The 8,941-nt window shown below is 29.6% G+C and overlaps 4 non-coding genes across 4 annotated transcripts; 1 reads left to right on the top strand and 3 right to left on the bottom strand.

Annotated features, from left to right (window-relative positions):
* Positions 1-4,729: 4,729 nt before the first annotated feature.
* Positions 4,730-4,803, bottom strand: TRNAT-AGU (transfer RNA threonine (anticodon AGU)). The gene has a single exon. It is a non-coding gene; the product is annotated as a tRNA-Thr (tRNA).
* Positions 4,804-5,242: 439 nt separating this feature from the next.
* On the bottom strand, positions 5,243-5,316 carry TRNAT-AGU (transfer RNA threonine (anticodon AGU)). The gene has a single exon. It is a non-coding gene; the product is annotated as a tRNA-Thr (tRNA).
* Positions 5,317-5,671: 355 nt separating this feature from the next.
* On the bottom strand, positions 5,672-5,745 carry TRNAT-AGU (transfer RNA threonine (anticodon AGU)). Its single transcript has one exon. It is a non-coding gene; the product is annotated as a tRNA-Thr (tRNA).
* Positions 5,746-6,943: 1,198 nt separating this feature from the next.
* Positions 6,944-7,017, top strand: TRNAT-AGU (transfer RNA threonine (anticodon AGU)). The gene has a single exon. It is a non-coding gene; the product is annotated as a tRNA-Thr (tRNA).
* Positions 7,018-8,941: the final 1,924 nt, after the last annotated feature.

Here is an 8,941-nt window from a genome sequence, read left to right as displayed (position 1 = left end):
AAATGAAATGAAAAAATAACTTTATTCTGGGACATATGTCCCCTAAGAATAATTACATGGTTCATATAGTGAGATTTTTATCTGGCGAGCGTTTACAAATTTTCAGATAGTAGAATGAAATTACATTGTTTTTTTTACTGTTTTTTTTTCTCATATGTATCATTAAAATTATCCATTCTGGTTTAATAACAGAGATATAAATACCACAAACACACGAAAGAACTGAGCTGTCACAACAACAAAAATGGCGGTGATCTCAACTGGTCTATTGTGTGACGTTTATTCCATTTAACAGACCAAGTAACAGACTCTCAGCCATGTTAAATGTTATTTCGTTTTACCACGGTAAAAGAAGGCAATTTTTTTCGATTTAACATGAGTTTTTCCTTTAACATGTTAAACCAAAGATCATGAATACCCCTATTGTATGTGTAGGCACATAAGAAACTATTGTTATTCTTTTTTGTAGATGGTATATAATTATGATTTAATAATATAGCTTTTGCTCGCTACGTTTCATGATTAAGTAATTAGATATAATATACCATTTCATCATTCATAACATAATTTTCTAATGTAGAATAATTATATTAATTTTTATTTTCGTGCATAATATAAGCGTTGCCATCTTATGCGAATGATGGTTCCATAATTTAAGTTTGCTTTTCTGAACTAAGGATTAATGAAAAACGATCCGACTGGAGAAATTTTGCTTTGATTATTAAAACGGTATAACAAGGGAAGAGACAGAGATAGAAGAGTGCACTCAGATGTTAGATAAAGTTAAATGATAGGCTGTAGGGAAAACAATCTCTATAATAGTTAATTATTAATGCAATTGTGAGCACCAAGTCGTTAGAGGGTTTGGCCGCCGTGAAATGGCCCAAGAAGTCGTCTTCTACCTCTAATAGCAGCCTGCAGGGCCTGCATTTTAATTATCACGAAAATAGCAACTCTACCATAACGGAGGGTATCCAGACTGCAATTCTGGTCTCGAAGTGTTCTTAGAACTGGAAATGAGAAGCAAAATATAAAAAGTATTTTCATCCAAGCTCATCTAAAAAATAAGTTAGTTTACAGAGAATAACCCAGCAAAATAATGTTGACAATCAATGATAAATTAAAAAATACAAAAAAAAAAAAAAGAATAGGTAGTCTTAAGACTCGACCACATAGAAGACGGTCTGTCGCATGTGTCAACGACCACAATTACAATTATAAGGTAATCCAAAGTAATTGTAATTACCAATTACATACCATTGTAATTGTTATTTTTTCTAGAATTCCAAGAAATTATAATACAATCACAAATAATTTAAAAGTGATGTTATTATGCTTATAAACTTTATTTTGATCGTTTAGTAAATTGTAGAACTATGTAGATCTAAAATAGATCAGTTTAAATTATGTGGGTTTTTATATTTTAATATTTATAACTTGTAAATTAGAGTTTATTGTCTTTCAGACACAGGTATATATATGCCCATTTAAATACCATTAAAACTTGTAAATTACTTAAGAAATGAATCGGCAGGAGTATGCTTCCAGAAAGGCGGACCTGATTTTTATTACAAGGGTTGAGCCGTCTGATAGGAGTCGCTGAGGTGCAGCTGCTTACACACGGTGAGGTAGTATAAGATAGGACTGCTTAGAGATAAGACGTGTAAATTGCGCGGGAAGTGACACTGACCTTATCACTTCCGGTTGATAGTTCTCCCGCCACAATCCAAGGACCCGCCGAACACGTGGACCTGTTCCTGCCAATTCCAGTGACATTTGTTGCGTATCTTTCCCACTACCACAATCTTCATTAGCATCTCGTAGTAAATTTCGGCCAACACTGTGAATTCAAATTTATTTCTTTTTTATCTCTTTCTTTTCCATTTTGCAAATTTCAGATAAGTCGTATTGCGTTGTATGCTAATCGGTTCCGGATGGCCTTCAACCCACAGTTGAATTTTTTGACTTGACTCGTTGAATGAAATTATGGCAAACGGTGTTTGTTTATTGTGTAATTTGAAAACAACCGCTTGTCTACACCTACTCGGGAAACGGATAATGTATATCATACAGTTCTGTAAAACTACTTATTCAAATGTATTTTAAATTCAAAATAATTTTTCTCAGTATGTTAATGAGCCTTTACTAATAGAAAACTGAACCGAAACTAGGATCCGATTTCTAGACAATCTCAATGTTTTTTTTTAATTTAAAAAGCTTTAATTTTGATAACCGATTTCTAACTTTGAATCCGGAATGGCAAACATGAATATAGGGAAGTTATAATTTTTTTTTCACCGTAAAAAAATTAAGCGATGCTTCCTTGACTAATATACAACTTGGCATATAATGGAAAATTAAAAATCAAAATACAAATTTTTTCTTCGAGAAAAAAAAAGTGTGAACGATACCATAGTTTCATTCTCCATATGTTATTTTCCAATCTTTCATATGTTTTTTTTTTTTTTTTTAATTTAGATTAAAATATTACCAAAAATAATTAAAATTCACTTCTCTGTAAACAAATAACAAAGAAATCGGCAACAACTTACCTGAAGACAAACCAGCTTCACTCAAAACAATATTTGATTTAAACTTGGAATCGAGCTCAGTTTTACCGATATTAAACGATAAAAACTTTTTTTATGTCCATTTTTCTTCTAATAAATATAGCAATTCCAAGTATTGATAATTGAAACTCAGTTAATGTTTAACATATTTTACAAACTACTCCATTTGTTCTCATTTTGTGTTGGAAGCGTAATATTCTTCATAACAGATATGACATAGTTTTGTTTGAGGGAAGTCTATCTGATAGGGAGTCTAAATTAATCATTAGACATTTTGTGATCGACCCTATTTAATTATGGGGGGAATTTGGTAAAGTAACTTTGCTGACCAAAGATTAAATTTTTTTTCATAGTAACCATGTGGAAGAGTCGTCCTTCAAATATATAAGTAGATATGTACATATATCTACTTTCAAATCCCTTCAAATTTATATGTACATATCTACTTATATATTTGAAGGACGACTATGTACATATCTACATAGTATATAAAGAATCTATGTAACTTTATTTTATAAATTGTGATGGTTATTAACAATTAAACTAAATTAGATTATAATCAAGGTTATTATTTTTTACTTTAACTTTTACAATTATTGTATTCCTGTTCCCAGACTTTCATTCCGCCATCCGCTTCTTTCAGACTACTGCTCGCCAAGTCCTCTTACATACATCTTTAATAAACGTCTACCTTGACCTTCCCCATTAGATTATATATTCTGGCTTATATAAGGAAACATTTTTAAAATAATTAAATATACAGTGGTTTGCGTCTAGTATAAAATTGAAACGCAAAAATAAATATTTTTCTTTTTTCTTTTAAATCACTCGTTCTTTTTTTTATCTTTCATCACTTTCAGTTCTGATTTTTATGGGATTGAATCAATTCTATTTCATTGTGATTTGGCAAATACCTTCATAAAGATACTTCCATTATAGATATGAGCTTATAGTAGATGATAAAAATTCATGTAAATTAAATTAAGCAAAATCCTTCTAAATTTTTACATGAAGATTTTTAGTAAAACTGAAAACAAAAAAATTAGTTGATTACTCATAGCCAAACTCATATAAGATGGTCTAAGCTAATATCGTTCTAAGCTATTTAATTGTCTTAAATTATACATAACTTCACAGGGGAATCAAAGAATTTAAGTAAATATTTTTGTAATTTATAAATATGAAATGAAATTGTATCTTGGCATAGAAAAATCGAGGATAAAAATCTAATCAAAAACGTCGTTAAGAATAAGAGTTAAAGAAGATGCAGCAAATCATTACATTGCATAAATCGTAGGCAGGTCGGTACCTATTTGTTCTAAAGTTGCCTTGATTGTTATAAAACAAATTTCTTAGTATTATTATTATTATTTCATTTATTTTTATTCTTATTTTATTATTAAAATATAAATATATATTGTCAGAAGATAGTTGTGTAGTTGCGTGTCGCCCCAGTTTGCAGGGCTTCGTCAGCGCTGTCAAACAGCAGTTGTGCTTTATACTACCATCAGACAACATGGTTTATTGGTTAACAATAAATAGATATCTTTTACTATTTTGATACCTTAATTGACCGCCACCCGGACTATCTTCCTCCAATAAATATATATTATTTCTAACTGAATCTATAACGACTGTAGCGCTATATGTTTTATTGCTTTTATTAAAAATCATAAGATAGATCAAAATAATTTAAAAAAGACTGATTATAAAACACTAAATGAATATTTCTTTTCTGGTAAAGAAAACAAGGTCATCTGGAGATTTTAACGGTGGGCTGTGTAAAGAACTTTGCAAATAATAATGGATATCTGAAGAAATACTTCAATTTTAAATGATGTATGCATTTATCCCTGACATGCTGTAAGGAAGAAGACACACATTGGAAGTGTAAATTTATTTTTAATCTGAACCGACATTTTATCTATGTTTAGATCAGAGTGATATGTCTATATATTTGGAACAAGTTTATTGATAACTATTGTAATTATTTAATTTATTATATACATTTTTACAAAAGTGTGTGAAAAAAAATAAACATTCAATTAAGTTTAAACTCCGAATATTTTAATAATATTGTTGAATGGTTTCTAAAATCTTAGAAGAGATAAATAAAGTGTTTATAAGAAATCTATAAGTAAAAACAAAAAAAAGGATTAAGGCACCGGCGAGATTCGAACTCACGATCTCCTGTTTACTAGACAGGCGCTTTAACCAACTAAGCCACGGCGCCGTGTTTCGGGACCTTTAAATTTTAATAAATGAATTAAAAATTGAATTCACTAAATTTTAAAGGGCAGTTTTTCAAATTTCAGGGAAATTTAAAAACCGTTTAATTTTTTTCCAGTTAGCATATTTGTAAAATAATAATTCAAATCTTCATCTTCCTCAAGCCCTATACAGTGCACATAACCTGACAATGAAAATAATACATATACAACAAAATTTTTTTCATTGAATGCAAATAAATATACATTTAATTTGGTCAAAAATCAAAATCTTAGTGGACTTTAAGTGTCTATAACAAATCTAAAAGATAAAATAATTTTAGACACTTGAGAAAACAATTTGAAGACACCAACGTAAAATTTAAAGGTTCTATCAAAGAAAACAATTACGATTATAAAACTAATTGCTAAAACAAAGTGTAGTTACTTTAAAAGAATGTTTTAAGGCACCGGTAGGATTCTAATCCACCATCTCCTGTTTACTAGACAGGCGCTTTAACCAACTAAGCCACGGCGCCGTGTTTTGTGGTTATTTAATCCTAATGAATGAATTATTAATATATATTGGAAAGTTAAACCATGGAAATGTTAAATGACAGTTTTTCAACTTTCGGGAAATTAAAAAAATCTGTACTTTTTTTTCCCTGAAGCAGTGTATGTATAACATTACACATACTATGACAATGAATATAACACATATACTCCAAAAGTTTCTTAATTGAATGCAAATATACATTAAATTGGGCTTAAACTCATAATATTTAAAAAAAAAAATTTCAACAGTCGACAAAAATCTTAGAGGACATTAAATTAAAGTGGCTATTATACATCTATAAGATAAGAGTAGTTTTAAACTCTTGAAAAAAATGCTATAGGCACCGGCGAGATTCGAACTCACGATCTCCTGTTTACTAGACAGGCGCTTTAACCAACTAAGCCACGGCGCCGTGTTTTGTGGATATTTAATTCTAATTAATCAGTCATTATTTTTTTTTAAATATTTGAATCACTGATTGTCAAAAAGGCATTTTCCACCTTTTGGAAAAAAAAAAACGGATAAACTTTTTTTTACGAATAATGCTGTAAAATAAAAAATGTACTTCTTCGTCAAGCAATACTGAAAACGGCAATCTTGGGTATAATAATCAATCCAGATTCCCTAGAAAAATATGAAGTTTGGCCTTTTCACAAACAACAAAGTTTTAAATTGAACTTTAATTAATTTTCCTCTATAATGAGTAAAAGTTCAGAATGTTTACCGTTCAAAATAAATTAAACGCCTGTGATGGCAACTGTTTTTTTTTAGATCCTTTATATCTGCCATTGTGCTACATCTAGGCCTCGTAAAAAGGCATATTAAAGCTGCATCAAAATATATTTAAGAATGTTAAAAAAATGTTTTAATATCATTTTTATTTATATATCTTTCATTAATATGTAATTAAATAGTTAAATGGAATATTTAAACTAAATTAAATATTTCAGATGAAGGCATACTTGTTCTCCAGTATGATTCATTTTTTTTAATTTGAAATTGTTCCTTTATATGATCGTGGTTTAAAGACTTATTTTTAATCAAGTAATGAAAGTTTTGAGACAGTTTGGGATATTTGGACTCATTATTTCCCTGTTTTGTCTACTCTGCACCGACTCGCATGTTGAAAGCGAGTAAGAAAAATACCTGTGTCCATGGTAAAGATAATGTATGGTATATAATTACATTCATTAATATTGGACCATTGTCGTACTAACTCTCGACTTGGGAATCGGATGGTCCGATTTCGTAATATATTAGTCTCAAGAAAAATAGATTTGTGCCAGAATGGGCGAATGTATTGACGGACTCTGATGAAATCTATATGAGATCAACCCGCACAATACCTAAAAATTTTAATTAACCGTACGATAAATTTTATCCGAACATTGGCTGCAGTCATAAACAGAACCAATTTGTTCATTGATGTTGAAATAAAAATAATTGAGTGAAATGTTCGATTCTGTGGACAAAGATTTCCCATTTCTTGCATGAATATTGAATGCTCCCGTACCTTAGGTAGTGAAGAAATAAATTATGTGCATTAAAATTAATAAATATTCAACATCAATAATTGATTCTTTAATTAGGGATTATATGGTTATCATCATGGCGCCGTGGCTTAGTTGGTTAAAGCGCCTGTCTAGTAAACAGGAGATCGTGAGTTCGAATCTCGCCGGTGCCTTAAAAGATTATTTTTTAAGTACCTTATCTTACCGACTTTTTTCTTAATCTTGAATTTATTCTTTGATGGGCACATTACTTTTTTTATTATTTTATTTACTCTGTTAAATTTAATTTTCTTTTTAATATTTTTTCCAATTAACAAGGATTTTCATTTTTAGGGATTTGACTTGGAGCAGTTTTAAAGACATAATTACCGTTATTCCGTTAACCGTTATGCCAAACTTGCGGAACAGAACTTACAGTCAAACATATTCTGATAGAATGCCGAGCATATAACTCCCTCAAATCTTTATATAATATACCTGATAATCCCCATTCCATCTTGCAGGATAACAAAATAACAAACATACCATAGATAGACTTTTTAAGTTTCTAAATCATTCCAAGCTCTATTATAAAATTTAATCTTTTTAAAGATTTTTTATATATATATATATATTCTCCCAATATATATATATTCTCCCAACACACCGATTAATATTACTACCAAGACCGATTAGGGTCTTGTTTTTATGGCTGCCAAATGGATGCCAGAAAATTGATGGCAGGACAAATGGTTCATCACGAAAGACAACAATTTAGGAATGGTCCAGCATACGGTGGAACGTCCGGCCGAAAACATGAATCTGCTAAAGAGATGTATTAACCCGTCTTCGGTTAGGCCATACTCGACTCACCTACTGTCATCTCATGAAGGAGGGAGGATGCACCGATGTGTCGCTGCTGCTGAAGCGATCTAGCTGTTGGTAGGGATGGGATATCGATATCGATATTATCGAAATATCGATATTTTGTTTCCGATATCCGATATTTTGATATCGATATTCAGCAACCGATAATATCGGAATATCGATATTACCCTCCGATAATATCGGAATATCGGTTTCTAAAAAAAAGGTCGCACCTTAATAGTTGTAGTCTAAAAATGTAAAAATGTATAGGGTCATATATTCATATTATTTAATCCAAATATCAATATTTGCTAAAGAAAATGTTAATTATAGTATTTTGATATTTAATATTGATAATGTCATATTCATTTCGATAATTTTTTATTTCTAACGTTAGCAACAATATTCCGATATTATTTTATACAGTATTCTAATATTATTTTATTAAAATATCGATATTTTGTTTAAAAGTACTAGACAAATTTAAAGTGAAATATCGATATTTGGATTCAATAATTTAATATCCATTTCGACATATTTAATGATATGGAAGATTATCAACAAGGTCAAAAATTGTATTACGTCTTTCTTATATGGAGACATCTGTAATTAGTCAACTGTATTCGGCTTTTGTTTCTGAAATGGTTTTTGAGTTCAGTGAATAAATCTTTATTTACTCGTAAATGAAAGTTTCAAACCATCAAGAATAAGAAGGCCGTTATGGATAGGATTATCTAATTTTCTACGAAGTGTTTACATTTTATCCTCTCCGGCTCTCGGCGTATTGATAAAGCTTCTCTTGTTTTGTTTTTTTCTATGCAGTTGTACAAGCATATTGTTATAAAATTATTTCTTATCTAAATACAACAAACGAAATTGTATTAACAAACTTTATTAATTAAAATAATACATTTATTAGAAGTAATTATTTAAAAAAAAAAAACTTTTTAAAGAAAACACTCCAAAAAATAAATCCGTCGGACCCATGGATGTCCGTTTAGAGGTGAACTTAGATTAAAAAAGGTTATTTATTTATATTAGTTGACCATTTATTATAAACTATTAATGATAAGTGGTCACAAGTAATTTATTTCATTACCTGTGGTATATCCCTACTTATTACTTATGTATTTGAGTAAGTATAAAATATATATTAAACAAATCATCGATATTTCCATAAAATTATATCGGAGTATTGTTGCAAGCAAATATTTGATATCAATATTGCAATAATGATAAATATCGAAATAA

Source organism: Halyomorpha halys, unplaced genomic scaffold (genome assembly GCF_000696795.3).
Source record: "Halyomorpha halys isolate HHAL.00 unplaced genomic scaffold, Hhal_1.1 Scaffold560.1, whole genome shotgun sequence".
Taxonomy (NCBI): Eukaryota; Metazoa; Arthropoda; class Insecta; order Hemiptera; family Pentatomidae; genus Halyomorpha; species Halyomorpha halys.
The sequence above is the reverse complement of the archived record's forward strand: the minus strand, read 5'-3'. Positions and strand labels throughout refer to the sequence as shown.